Raw genomic sequence first — 15,400 nt, 5'->3', positions numbered from 1 at the left:
ATACTGATCTTGGTAAAATCCGTCACCTCTATTGAAAGTTTAAGGCAGACATGCAAACAGACATACATACATACATACATTTATATATTGGTAACTAAAAATTTTCGACCCAAACTGATGAAAAAGCCTGCCCTATCTCTGATTACCCTTTATGTAAAATTTCAAATATTTAGACCAGAAATTGTCTGAGTAATTTGGATGAGACCGCAGAGGTCAATTTTTAAAAAATTTGATCCCTATTATGACCCCTTAAAATTTATTGTTTTGGGCTCAAATGAAGTTATTAAGTTAGATCCATGTCCAAGGAACCTATATCTAAAATGTCAAGTGCGTAGACCCAAAATTGTCGGGGGAGTTTGGTAGAGTTCTCAGAGGTCAAATCGTTGAACTTTGGCCCTTTACTCACCAAATTTCTGGCCAAAATTCGATGACATCGATTTTCCCAAATCTCAGTAACCTGTATATCAAATGTCGAGTCTGTAGACTAAAAATTTACAGAGTTATTGCGTAGGGAAATGTACACAGACACACATATACACAGATACACAGACATGTTCACTTTTATATATATATATATATATATATATATATATATATATATATATATATATATGAAGTGAACGTGTCTGTGTGTATGTTGATGTGTGTACATTTCCCTTCGCAATAACTCTGTCAATTCTACAGACTCAAAATTTGATATACAGGATACTGATATTTTGGAAAATCTTTTGGCCCGGAAGGGGTCAAAGTTCAACGATTTCACTGTTGAGAACTCTACCAAACTCCTCCGATAATTTTGGGTCTAAATATTTTAAATTTTAGATATAGGCTACTTGGACAGCAAAGACGTCAGGTTTTTTATTCGTTCTTTTCCTCCTTTGGTGTACTGTTTCAGTCCTGCCTTCCTACTACCACTTTTTTTTTGCTCAACATACACACCAAAAGACCCTGGCAACGCCGGGATTATATATATATATATATATATATATATATATATATATATATATAATATTTTATTAGATAGAGGTTCCATTGACATGGATCTAAGTTAATAACTTTATTTGAGCCCAAGACAATAAATGTAAGGGGTCGTAATAGGGGCCAAATTTAAAAAACTTGACCGCTTTTTTTCTTTCTTTTTTCTTTTTTTTTTTTTGCTCAAAATAACATTGAAACACCCGGGCAACACCGGACTGAAATGCTGGTATATCTATAAACGTGAACGTGACTGTCAGCGTGTCTGTCTGTGTACATTTTCCTGCGCAATAACTTTCAATCTACGAAATTTGATATACAGGGTATTGAGATTTCGAAAAATTTTGTAATACATTTTCGGACAGAAATTTGGCTGTTAAGGGGTCAGAGTTCAACGATTTTTGTTTTGAGAACTCTACCAAACTCCTCCATCAATTTTGGCTATAAACAATTGAAATTTTATATACAGGTTCCTTGGACATGGATTTAACTTACTAACTTCGTTTGAGCCCCAAACAATAAATGTTAAGGTGTCGTAATAGGGGTTAAAGTTTTAAAAAATTTGACCTCTGCGGTCTCTACCGAATTACTCAGACAATTTTGGTGTAAACATTTTAAATTTTACATAAAATGTATTCAGAGATAGGGCAAGCTTCTTAATCGGTTAGTGTCGAAAATTTGTAGTTACCAATATATAAATATATGTATATATGTATGTTTACATGTCTGCCTAAAACATTCGACAGAGTCGACGGATTTTTACAAGATTTCAGACGACAAATATTTAAAAAATAGCTAAGAACAGTAATATCTTCACCTGCAACTAAGCACTATTCTATAGGGAAAGTCGCTTTTTCCGCCGATATTTTCGAAAGTCATGCTCTTCTTTCGATTTTCTAGCCTTAATTTAAACCAACGTCACTTCCGGTTTTATGGTGGTCGTAACAGCAAAGACGTCAGGGTGTTTTTATCTTTTGCGGTACGGGGTAACGCCTGCCTTCCAACTACCATTTTTTTTTTTTGCTCAACATACACCTCCAATTACCCTGGCAACGCCAGGCATAAATGCCAGTATATCTGAAAAAGTGAATGTGCCTGTCAATGTGTTTGTCTGTGTACATTTTCCTACACAATAACTCTGTCAATTTTCAGTCTACAGACTCAGAATTAGATATACATGGTATTGAGATTTTGGAAAATCTTTGTAATCGATTTTCGAACAGAAATTTGGCTGTTAAGGAGTCAAAGTTCAACGATTTGAAATTTTACATAAAGGGTATTCAGAGAAAGGACAAGCTTTTTAATTTGTTTCGGTCGAAAATTTGTAGTTACCAATACATAAATGTATGTATGTATGTTTAAATGTCTGCCTAAAACTTTCGGCAGAGTCGACGGATTTTCACAAGATTAGTATCGTTTTGAAGTTCGACCTTTCAGACAACAAATATCGAAAAATTAACTAAAAATATTAATGCCTTCACCCTTTACTGGGCACTTTTCTACAGGGAGGGGTCACTTTTTTCGCAGATATTTTCGAAAGTCATCCCCTCCTTTCGATTGTCTATAACCATAACCCCTTCTCAGAGGGCGGGCCGCATCCGTCGCTATCCTGGTTCACGGGAGCATACTTGTGATGTACTTCTGGCCGTGTTCGTCGCTCCCAGCTCACAGGACCATAGATGCAACCCAATAGGGCTACATTCTTACTTGTCTCGTGGTGGACCCCTCAAGGGTGACAAGACTCTCACTGGTCACTGGAAAATATCTTTCTGCTGCTCAGGGCACGTGAAATGTACATGACCCTAAGTCCGTGTGGCAACATTGTCGATTTCGACCGTCACTCTGGCTTCGTGCTGGATCCAGTCTATCTCTTTCATCATCTGGCGTCAGGGCATACCTGAAATAAACTGCATCTTCATCCAGGCTGGCAAATCGAGAAACAATGAAAAACTCTGGGATATTTTTATATAACGAAACAAAATAATTATTCATAAATCGGTTTACACTTGTTTAGTCGAGTTCTTTGATTCAAGCTTCATGATGCAGGTTGCATACTTAAGTTCCACTAATCAATTTCCCAGCTAAGAACAAGAGCTTTTCAACTTAGCTCTTATGAGGGTTTCGCCCCCCTCCCTAGGCGGGGTGAGAGCGATGAAGACACCTCGATGCCAGTCAGTCAAAAGGACTAAGGACTCTGGACCCTATTCTAAAAAAGACAATCGTTTTTATCAAATCAGAAATTCCTCCCTCCACCTTTTTGGAGTTATTCTTCTCTTTTCCATTCTCTTATTCTTTTTCTTCTCCCGTGAACTCATTATTTTATTCTTTTCATTTTCTCTTTCTTTTATCTCTTCTTCGTCTTTCATGACCATATCTCTCCCTAGGTTCAATTTATTTATTTATCTGTCAAACTAACTTTTCACTTTGTTTGATGGTCTGGTAGTTCAATACAACAGGTGGACCCAATGACAACATCTCACAGACACCAAAACAGACCTTTTGAACCCAAGTCATTGTACCTGTCTCACTCAATTAGTAGTTAAAATTCATTTTTTTTTACCAAATCCAACTAGAAAAACAATCTCTTGTTCCACGAATCATATTATCAGATCTTATATTTTCTTTTCTCATTGAAATATTTACTCTTTTCTGTGGACAGGAATCTCATAAACATCTGTTTTTCCTCTGCCATCTTCTCTTCCTCTATTTGAAAAGCAAGATCCTCTGGTGTCGCCAGGGATCTCGTCATAGTCTAGCCTTAATTAAAACCTACGTCACTTCCGGTATTGCGGTGGTCGTAGCAGTAAATACGTCACTTTTCCCCCGTTCTTTTCCTCCTTCGCAGTACGGGCTCGAGCCTGCCGCCGGGCACCCATGCTAGTAAATGAATAAAACTTAATATTATAGATTTAACAGGATTTGAACTCCGATTGCTTAGTCTATAATGTGTATTCCTTGCAATCTCACAAGACCACATCTGGTTTTGCCACTGTATAAACAAAAGCTGCAAAATATCGACCGACCAAACGAATAGAAGACATTATCTCATTTGCACGATTAAGATGGAACTAATAACAAAAATAAATAGCAATAATAAAAACATAATACAGATTTTCAATTGCTTTATCGGATTTTCCTCTTTCAATCTATTGTCGTATTTAAACACCTCGGGCGCAGATGTTCCAAAGTCGAGGTTTGCCTTTGGAAAGGACGCAATTGCATTCAATATTGAATATCTGGAGATTTTCGCACTAAAATTGAAAGAAAAAACTCTAGTCTCAGGGTGCTCAAGTATTTTTCTAAAAAACACAGTTCCTCTTATGTTCGTCTTTTCAATATATAAAGAGATTGGTCCGCCATTCGTTTTAGCTTAAAATAACTATTTCATCGTTAAACACTGGATGCACGTATATTATTAGACATAAAATCAAACGTTCCTATTCGCCAGTATCTGTCGCATTGATGTTTGACTCAGCAGTTTCTCTCAGTCTGACACCTTTACATTTTCAAACTTACATTTAGGCTGTCTCAAAAACATGTAAAATGTACTCACACTTCGTCTGACGATAAAACATATATTTATGAATATAGAGATAAATAGAATCACTTCAAATACAGAAGAGAAATGTTATTGAGGAAGTATATTCGAAAATGCTCCCATGGATGGTTATTATTGTCCCGACAACACTGATAACAGTTACAGTTTGAGTACATTTTGAGACATTCCATAATGTTTTATTTATCTAATCCGGTATTTAAATTCCAGATCCTTTAGTATGTAATTAAGTTTGAAATATCTAGTGTTTATTCACTATCCTGTTAATGTATGAATTAGCAAGTTAGTGCGTTACATTCAAATTTGGAACATTTTCTTTATTGTAATTAAGCTTTGGTTTTTTATAAAAAAAAACTCATGCTGAAGTTTATTCAAGTAGCAATTTTTTAATGTGTCACTTTTACGTTTGTAATAGCTTTTGTCAGGCTTTTGAATAAGCTTTCTTCTATCCGTCACGATGAGGTTAGAATAAAATAGCACTTTATTCAGTATTTAACGACTTCATTTTAAATAGCCCACTTTCAGTTTGACACGTTTAAATTTTTTATGAAAAAACATTTTTTTTCGATCTAACCATTGTGAAATATGCTTTAATACAGCCTGTAACATTTTAAAAGTAGCATTTATTCTGCCTCCCATGATTAAACCTATGTGATTTTGTCTTCGGCTTGGGGCAGCTAGGTTTTAAATAGAATTTAATTCAGTCTGTCGGGTTAGGGTTAAGTGAGGTTAGAATACAATAGCAATTTATTTGATATTTATCGACTACATTTTAAATAGCCTACTTTCAGTTTGTCACGTTTAAATTTGTATGAAAAAACATTTTTCGACTTAACATCTTGGCTTGTAAAATATGCTTTCATACAGCCTGTCAAATATTTGAAGTAGCATTTGTTCTGTCTCCCATGCTTAAATCACTGTAATTTTTTCTTCGGCTTGAAACAGTTGGGTTTTAAATAGAATTTACTTTAGTCTGTCATATTTAATTTTATGTTAAATTACCTCTTATTTCACCCACGAATCTTATGATATGAAAAGGCATTTCTCCGGCCTGTCATGCTGAAGTTTACATTAGATGCTATGTAAATAAGATGGAGTAAACTTTATAAGTTGTAACCTTTTCTTATTTTCTAATGTTTTATTTTTCCTCGAAGTTTTAGTGGGTTTATAATAAATTTATCTTCATCAGTCAGGACGTTAATATTCTTAAATTGTGCTTGCCTTTATTATTGAACAACCAAGTAATGTTGCTATGGTTATTAATATTCAGAGATATCCTGTTATAATTCCTGAACGTGGTAAAAGTTAAAATCTGTTCTGCGGATATTGGTAAAAAATCTAACCCAGCCTTATACATTGATTGCTATAATTGTCGAGTTACACATTTGATTATCTGCCGACATGTTTTATAACTTTATCTCCCGAAATGTACATAAAACATGGTTAGTGCAAATAGTTATTTCCATTGCATGCTCATTTTGGAATTCTCTACAGGTTTACTGCTTCCCTGACTGTACTAACATGCAGAATTTAAAATGTTATCTGCACAGACAACTCGTATATCTACTCATACAGTCCTCAGTAAGCATAATCTCAAAAATGCGGTCCTTACCTCCAACTGAAAATATGAATCGAACCAAAATATTAAAAAAAAAATAATTGGTGCCATATATAACTTATTTTCTTTATTCAACAATATTATGTAGTATTTATTTATTGAACAATTTGATTATTATTATTATTATTATTATTATTATTATTATTATTATTATTATTATTATTATCATTATCATTATTAGTAGTAGTAGTATTATTATTTGTTTTTATTTTTATTATTATTATTATTATTATTATTATTATTATTATTATTATTATTATTATTATTATAATCATGCAACAGAATTATACCCATGCAACAGATTATATTGCAAATCAGTTATCTGACTATGTTTCTACATTAAAGTATAAATTCGTGCTTTTTAATAATGTTTTGCATTTAAAATGTATTATTAGGTATTTTCGCAGAACACATAATTTACAGATTATATTACACGAAGTATTTAACCATGTCATAATTGATGATATTTCAAATATTCAAATATTTTAGTTTTCTTAAAAGATTTTGTAGAGTTAGTACTATTTTTCCTGAATGCCATTATATCATGATTATGTCCATAGATTACAATATATATATATATATATATATATATATATATGTGTGTGTGTGTGTGTATACTCTTATTTCCTATGTAGACAGAGGACAATATACGCCATAATATCGGTGGCACAGCGATTCCCGTTAGATAAACGAAGTTAAGCAACGTTGGGTCTGGTTAGTACCAGATAGGTGACCATTTGGAAATTCTAGGGGTAGTATGTACTCTCCGCTTATCTCAGCATTTGTTTCCAGTCGCCTTGTACATGTACTTCACTTGCCACTGGTATTTAACAATGTCGACTCAGGAGAGATATGTTTGGAGATTGCGCACCTCCTGCCACAAAGATTTCACGCGCAGACACCCCTCCGTGGGTATCCATAATCTGTTAAAGATAAGAGGAAATATACGACTGTATGGTATTATCGGAAGGACCGAAAAATCAAAATGCGATTTTAGTCAAGTTAAGTGATGCTTTCTAAAAAAAAGCACACGGTACAATTACCTACACGTGTTTTTGAATATAAATTAAAAATAAATTTTAGAAAAACATCAAATAAACGTAATAATCATATTTTCTCTAAAATGTCAGTCTTTATTAATGTACATATATATATATATATATATATATATGTATATTGTGTATATTTAGGCAGCATTTTCTCATTTAGACAAATATTATTGAATAGCACGGATTATTCTGTTTTACAATTTTCCTTTTTATCTTCTCCAATCTCCGAATAGTCCTTTTTGTGTTCTTCTCGAAATTGTATATGTTGGATCCATAATCGCGAGCGCTTTCGACAGAAGTACTTCTATCATCCTCAGGCATATTGTAGAAATAAATGTAGAAATTGTTTTTTAAATTTACGTATATATACATTTTCCCTAGTCACGTGGTAGCTTGTTACAAGTTAGGTGGACGGACGCTTTGTAATAATATATCATTAAAATTATATCAAATTATATTAAACATATATATAATGTATTTTAATCAATATTATGTTATTAATTGTAATTAAAAGAATACGGTGAAGGTGACTTTTATCATTATACATAAGTTCTCTTTGTAACCCGAAAAATATTTGTACAGACTTTTTTTTTTTAAATCACTTTAATTGCTGTAGATTACTCTGTAGTAAATCACATTAATTGTATAAACGTTTCTCTATTTTCGAGGAAGCATTACTTTATTTTATTAACATAATTGTTTATATTCGATTACAATAAGAGGAACTGGCCAAACTGGGCGGCATGTCAGTGCAGTTGGAAGAATCTCTTTAAAATATCACTGTGTGCCAAAGTTAAGATAAAAGGAAACGTTCTGGAGATTATATAGTTAATGAAATTCAAATAATAAAATATCGTCGATATCCAGTGAAAGGAAAAACTGTAGAAGTATATGAGAAAAAGCGAACAATTTTTAGTCACAGGATTAGCCGATTGAGAGGTTTCCGGTTAAGAATGCACCTTCTCATTACCTTAAACATAATTTATTCTAAATGTAAACAAACGGCATGTCATAGCGTTTAAAACATTATATTCAAAAAGTTAATGAAAAATTCATACGATATTAATTACAAGAAATTTAAATATTTATTTATTTATCATACGCTTTCAAGTAATATGAAATATATAAGTAAAAAAATATGAATAAACCGTTTGCAAAACTGTATAATAATATATGTAATATTATAGATTTTGATAAACTTAAATATTTAAGCTATATTCCATTGTTATTAAGTGTAAAATTTGCGCATCTAACATACGTTCTTCTCTCTTGGACTGGGTAGAAAAATATCTTTCATCTAAGAAATTGCGCACTGTCTACTAAGCTTTAATCCCTGGCGCTTCGACGCAATGTTGCACTGCCATGCCTGTTTTATAAGTATTTTAATTTGCTCTGATAAATTCACCGCACTTATACCTAATCGACGTACAGACACTCACAAGCATATTAACATTAAAAGCTCACCGATTCTTTGTTGAGGTCCCTTGATGACGGATAGCCTTCTACTATTATAGTTTATTTCCATGGGATTGCTAAACTTTGGAATTCCCTCCCTCTTATCTGCTTCACTCACTCTACTGACTCGCAGAAGTTTAAATCTAAGGTAACCTGATCTCTCTCTCTCATCACCTCTAAACCTGGTCTAAAATACTATCTCCTTACATCCAAGTTGTAATATGTTAGTCAACAAATTATTTTATGTAAATCAAAAAATCTAAGGAGAATAGATTAGAATTTAAGAAAATAAGAAATTCATTTAAATTAGAAAATTATTTATCGTTTCTTTTTTTTATTTAGTTTTTTACTTAATCATCGATTAGAATAAAATGCTGACTTGAAAAGTGTTCTCTACAACGTTCTATGCTAGCGTCAGATCGTCTGTATGCTTCAAGTTGAAAATAGCAATAAAGCTATTTAGAGTACATTTCAAACTTTTTCCCTTTACCATTCATCAATCATGCAAAAAAAAGCCGGGGGACTTTCATAATCATTATATTGAAATGCGCATATTTTTTTCTATCTTGTTCTTGTTACTTATTGCTGTTTTTCGGGTTTTATTTTTAGTAGTCTAGATTGGGTACTCTCACAGTCATAAATATATGAAGCGGAATAATAGATATATTTTAGCAGAAAAAGTCACACACCGACACACGCACACACACACAGACACGCACACACACGCACACATAACACACACACACATTCTAGAAAATCTACTGTTTCTGTTATAAATTATTTCATATAAACTTCTTTCCAGTTAACGAAAAAGATATTAAGAAATTTACGTGGAGGATTTGAACCTACATACCACGTCATACAAAAAAAAGAAAGAAAGAAAGAAAAAATCCGTACATTTTCAAGTCTTATAAAATTCTTTGTAGTTAATGAAAATTGAGAAATTTATGTGCGGAGTTTGAACCTACAAACTTTCATGCGATGAAAAAAACGCTATCAACAAATAATAATAATAATAATAATAATAATAATAATAATAATAATAATAATAATAATAGGTACATTAAAATAACGGTTTCGATTATCGATTATCAGTTATTATAGGGGGTATTCTGAGAAAAAAATTAACTACGATCATTCCCAGACTTAGACCATAATTCTGTAAATTTAAAAGAAACTCTATTTAGTCGTTTAAGAGTCTATAAGCATCGTACTTACACACACAGACAACGTTACACTTATATATATATATATATATATATATATATATATATATATATATATATATATATATACTTTATTAAAAACAATACATATGCTATTCCCCATTTGAAGTTAACAAATTTGTCAAAGGGAAATTTTTTTCCAACTCGCATTCTTGTAAAAATGCATTTTCCTATGAATGATTTAATTAATTCAAAAAGTATCGCAAACAAATAAATACCATATATATATATATATATATATATATATATATATATATATATATATATATATATATATATTATTTTTTAAATATAATTATCCACTGATACGTGTTTCATCGACTACGACTCATCAGAATGGCTGAGTTTAGCGAGACTCCAAATCAGGAGCCCATGATAAGAAGCCTAAACCTTTACCACGCGGCTACGTCGCACGACTACTGAATGTATCGCGTTTTTTTTTTTGTAGATGTTTTTATTTGTTTTTGTTAGCGATACTTTTTGAATGAATTCAATTATTTATACGAAAGTGCATTTTTACCTGAATGCGAGTTTGGAATAATTTTCCCTTTGACCAATTTGGTGCACCCTACACGGAGAGCTGCATATATACTACTTTTTAAAAATATAATTAGTGTAATTTTTTTTCCTAAATTCCGAACTGTTATGGAACAGCCGCCTGTTCTTATACGTGAGTAAATATGAGATAGGATAGTCGAGGATTCGAATTTCCGAAGCCAGATTTGGAATTGAGAATTCCGATCATAAGTTAAAATAAATACAGAATACATAATGTTACTGAAATACAGAATGTTATTGAAAATAAGGAATGTGGAATTGCCATTGTTTAGCTCACACAAAATAGTTAGATATGTTTATAGAGAAAGGAATGTAATGATGAATTTTGTTTCTGTTATTGAAATGAAATTAAAATAATAATTTAGATTAGAACAATTGAAAATGTTATTTGTAAAGTGGGTTACAAAAATTTGGTTAGTGGGTCGGCTTTGTAAGAAATATGTGAATAAAAATGCATGCTTAAACACGTGTTAAGTCATGCAATGACGTCAGGAGTTTTGAATTTAGTAAGATAAGTCAGAGTCGGCCAGTCAATAGAGAGAGAGTCAGTCGGGGAGTAAGTGAGAAGAGGAGAGAGACAGAGCTGACATAGAACCTTAGAGGCGGGGTTAGAAGAAGAATCATGTAAGACTTGAATTCCTTGGTGCAAAGCCATTGACCGGTCACATCATATGGTATAATAAACGGAATTAGCATCTTTTTGTATCTGCGTCTTCGAGTTATGTTTTCAACAGAAAATGTATTGTCCATTTATATTATAAGAACTTGTGAAAATCATCATCTCAAAAATAGGTAAGAAATATATGCGTCAATGTTTATAGAAACACTTCCATTCACAGAACTGTCAAACGTAAATGCCAAACTCACTAACTCTCGGTCTATCTATCAATATATCATAAATATTGAATTACATGCTCCGCTCTCCTGTACTATCCTGTACCCTGTCTCCTTATATATAAGACTGTATCTATCTCATAATATGTCCCTCTCTCTCTCTCTCTCTCTCTCTCTCTCTCTTGATATATGCGCGATATATCTGCACACCACATGAACACTCTAAGACCCTCTTACAAATACGAACATAACAAGAACACTTAATAAGACAATACGTAGCAGAACTATAACCACCTAGAAACAAACATTTACATATCGCTAACCTCATATAACACAATAGTCATTCGCGGATAAAAACTTACATCATAACGGTCGGATTTTCTTTCATCGATTACCTACGTTACTAGAACACACGCGCGGGCGCCAAAAAGAAATTAACACTTTTAGTAGCTCCTAAACACACAGCTACCTACTGATGGACTTATTTTATTGAAGTAACGTGCACAAGTAAGATTATTTCTATACACACAGCCTTCTCTCTCTATGATTGCACGTCAGGAAATCTAAAAAAAAAAATGTGCACACATGTTTAGACATGTAAACATGTTCTTAACTACCGACACGACAGTATCTCCCCCACCTCACATGCAAACCTATCAGGAAGAAAAGGCATGGGTACTTCTACTCTTTTGCCACCGTGCTTAAATGATGACGTTATTATTTTGAAAGCCATTCTAAACATGAGAAAGTGAGAATGTTCGGAAAATATTCTGTTCTCTCACCTTACAATTTTATTATAAAAAGAGATCGTGGAGCTTGCATTTAACCAGGGAAATATATTTAAAAATAGCGAGATAGTAAAAGTGCACAAGCACCTAGGTTTATAAATGTATACAGGTTTTGACTACCGACACGGCAGTATCACCCCCACCCACTCAAATAAAAGCCTGCTAGGAAACAAAAGTATGGGTACTTGTGCCATTCTGCAACCGTGCTGAAATAATAACTTCGTTTTTTTTTTTTAAGTTATTCTTAAAAAGATGAAGGGAGAGTGTTTGGTAACGACTATATGCTTCCACCTTACAATTTAAGAAAAAAAGATATCGGGAAGCTGCCATGCAATAAAAACATTACTACTTCTGTCTTTCTGCCACCGTGCTGAAATAATAACTTTATTTTTTTTCTTTTTATTTTCTTTACAAGGTGGTCACCAATTATCAAGGCCCGGAAGCCACTCAGGGATAAGAGTTATTGTGAGCACAGTACGTTAGTGTTGAGATTTAATAAAGTGTCTACTGAAGGGGGCGGTTTATCAGGAATTTGTTTACGTTGGACTTGAAGACATCCAGCTTGTAGTCAGGTGGGAAGCAGGCAGACGGAACAGAGTTCCACAGGCGTGCAGTTCTAAGAAAGAAGCTTTGTTCGTGGAATCTACGTTTTGATTTAGGCATAGATAAAGAGTGGGGAAAATTTTTGACAGTGGATTCAGCTAAACGAGTGTTTTTCGTAAAGGATTGGCGAGGGAGAACCAGAGATTGGAGTTCAGACGAGCACCTGCCACGTAAATAATGATAAAACAAGGATAGGCTCGCAACGTCTCTTCTGTGGGATAGAGGTTGCAGGGAAGGGAAAAGGGTATCCCCCAATAAGCCACGAAGTCTATTTTGTACTCTGTCAAGGTAGGATAGGCTGTTTTTAGCAGCTCCTGTCCAGATATGGCAGCAGTACTCCATCTTTGGACGTACTTGGCTTTTATATAGATAGAGAATTGCATCAGTAGTGAGATATCTTCTGGAGCGGTTGAAGGATCCCACCATCTTTCCAGCGACCTTGGCAACAGACTTGACGTACGTGTTCCATTTAAGATCAGGAGTGAAGGTCAAGCCCAGAAGCTTGTCAAAACACGGGGCTTCTTCTAGACGAGAGCCGTCCATTTCAATTCATGCACGATGGATATCAGAGCGTTGATGATGTGAGGATAGGAGTTTGGTTTTAGATGCATTAAAGGTAACCAGCCACGTCTTCTCCCACTGAACCACCCGCTCGAGATCAGAGAAGAGAGAATCAGAGAGAACTTTGTCATTTACAGCCTTTGATGTGTTGCCGTAGATGGTCGTGTCATCAGCATAGATATCAACGAATGATTTAAGTATGTGTTTAGGGAGGTCATTGATGTAGATCAGGAAGAGAGTTGGGCCCAGGATGGACCCTTAAGGGGCTCCAGCATTAATACTGCAGGCCTCTGATTTTTGTCCATCAACCATTACTCTTATGAGCCTATCGGAGAGAAATGATTTAATGATAGAGAGAATGTTTCCAGCTATACCGTAGCTGGAAATTTTGTGAAGTGGGCCTTTATGCAATACCTTGTCGAAGGCCTTTGATATGTCAAGAGCAATTGTCCAAGAAATGAAGCCTTTGTCAAGAGATTCACTAATCCTAAGAGATATAACCGTCAGCATGTCTGCAGTAGATCTTGCAGAACGGAAACCATATTGCGTGTCACTAAGAATGTTATTTCTGCTGTGGTAGTTGACTATTTCCCTATTTAATATGGATTCCAGCAACTTAATTATGACACACAGGGGGTTTATTTTCAGTACTGAGATGGAGATGACTTATCACATGAGTTCTTAAATACAGGGCATACTGATGAGGTTTTTCAAGGTGCTATGAAACACTTCCCCTAAGGCAATGCTTAAACAGTTTTGTAAGTATGGGGGCAAGTTCTGGTTGAAGTTTTTTCAACACTATCATTGGAATGTTGTCTGAGCCAGTTGCTTTACTGGAATCAAGGTTCTTCATTAGCTTGGCGACCTCATGCACAGATATTTTTATGTTACCTAGCGTGGTCTGTGTGATAGGAGGAAATATGGGGAGTTGGTGGCCTTCGTCGCATAAGGTAGAATTAGCTGCAAAGTTATTGGCAAATAGTTTGGCCTTGTCTGAAGTTGATTAGATGACCTCTGGTCCGTTGATAATGGTTGGGATAGAACGTACACTTCTGTTCAGGATCCTATTTGTTATTTGCCAAAACTGGTGGGAAGCAAGCCGCTGATCAGCTGCTTTGGATTTAACTGACTGAGCATATAGCTCTCTTGCATGTTTTATTACTCTTTTACAGTGGTTGCTGGCGTTCCTGAAAGCAGCTTTAGTTTCAGTGCATCTATTACGTTGGCAGATATGGAAAAAGTGATTTCTGTGCGCGATGGCAGCAGCACATGTTAGGGAGAACAATGGCTGGCTGGCTGTACGTTTTTGTTGGAATTTTTTAGCTGGTATGAATCGGTCTATGCCTACAATGAACCATTCGGTCAGGTCTGATGCGATAGAGGACAATTCCTTTTTAAACATGGATTGCAGAGATAGATCAGATATAAATGTACGGAAGCTATCCCAGTCAGCCATGGAGTATCGGTATACAGTACGGTGGAGGGGTACGTCTGGGGACTTATTACATTTCATTTTTATCTTAACTGATACGACGGAGTGGTCGGAGGATCCTAGAGGAGAATGAACGGAATATGAATATTGCTCAGGGAAGCTGAGAGAAAAAGGTCTAGAAGGCTTGCATATTGACCTGTAGTATTGGGCGTACGGGTGGAGTCGGGAACCATCTGAGTGAGGTCATAAGCAATGGCAAAATCATGACAGAACCTTCCTTCATCATCCGTCTTATTTGAGTGGGTAAGCCATTCCACGTTATGGACGTTGAAGTTACCACAGATGTGGATGGTAGCCGCGGAATGTGCAGACAGGATGTCGTCAATCTTCTCATATATGCTCTTAAAGGTAGTAACTCCGCTATTGTGGGGCCGATAGAGGGCAAATATAAATGCAGTGGTGTAACCAAGTGCAACCCGGAAGCACATATAAGGTAAATTAGGATCTTCTCTAGAGATATCCCTGCCACAGGGGAAGCCATATTTAATGTAGGCACATATTCCATGTCCATGGCGATCTTGGGGGTCAGATTTAGATGTTAAATTAGAGTATCCGTTAATTATGAACTCATCTAGCGAAGTGGTCAGCCGTATTCCAGTTTCGCTAAGAAAGAATATGTCCGGTGTCGTCTCCTGTAATTGGGTTTCAACCTCTGGAAGGTTGGAACGTAGACCCCTGATGTTGG

This window comes from Euprymna scolopes, chromosome 6 (assembly GCF_053919585.1).
Source record: "Euprymna scolopes isolate OS-2025 chromosome 6, ASM5391958v1, whole genome shotgun sequence".
Classification (NCBI taxonomy): Eukaryota; Metazoa; Mollusca; class Cephalopoda; order Sepiida; family Sepiolidae; genus Euprymna; species Euprymna scolopes.
This window is presented reverse-complemented; position numbering follows the sequence as displayed.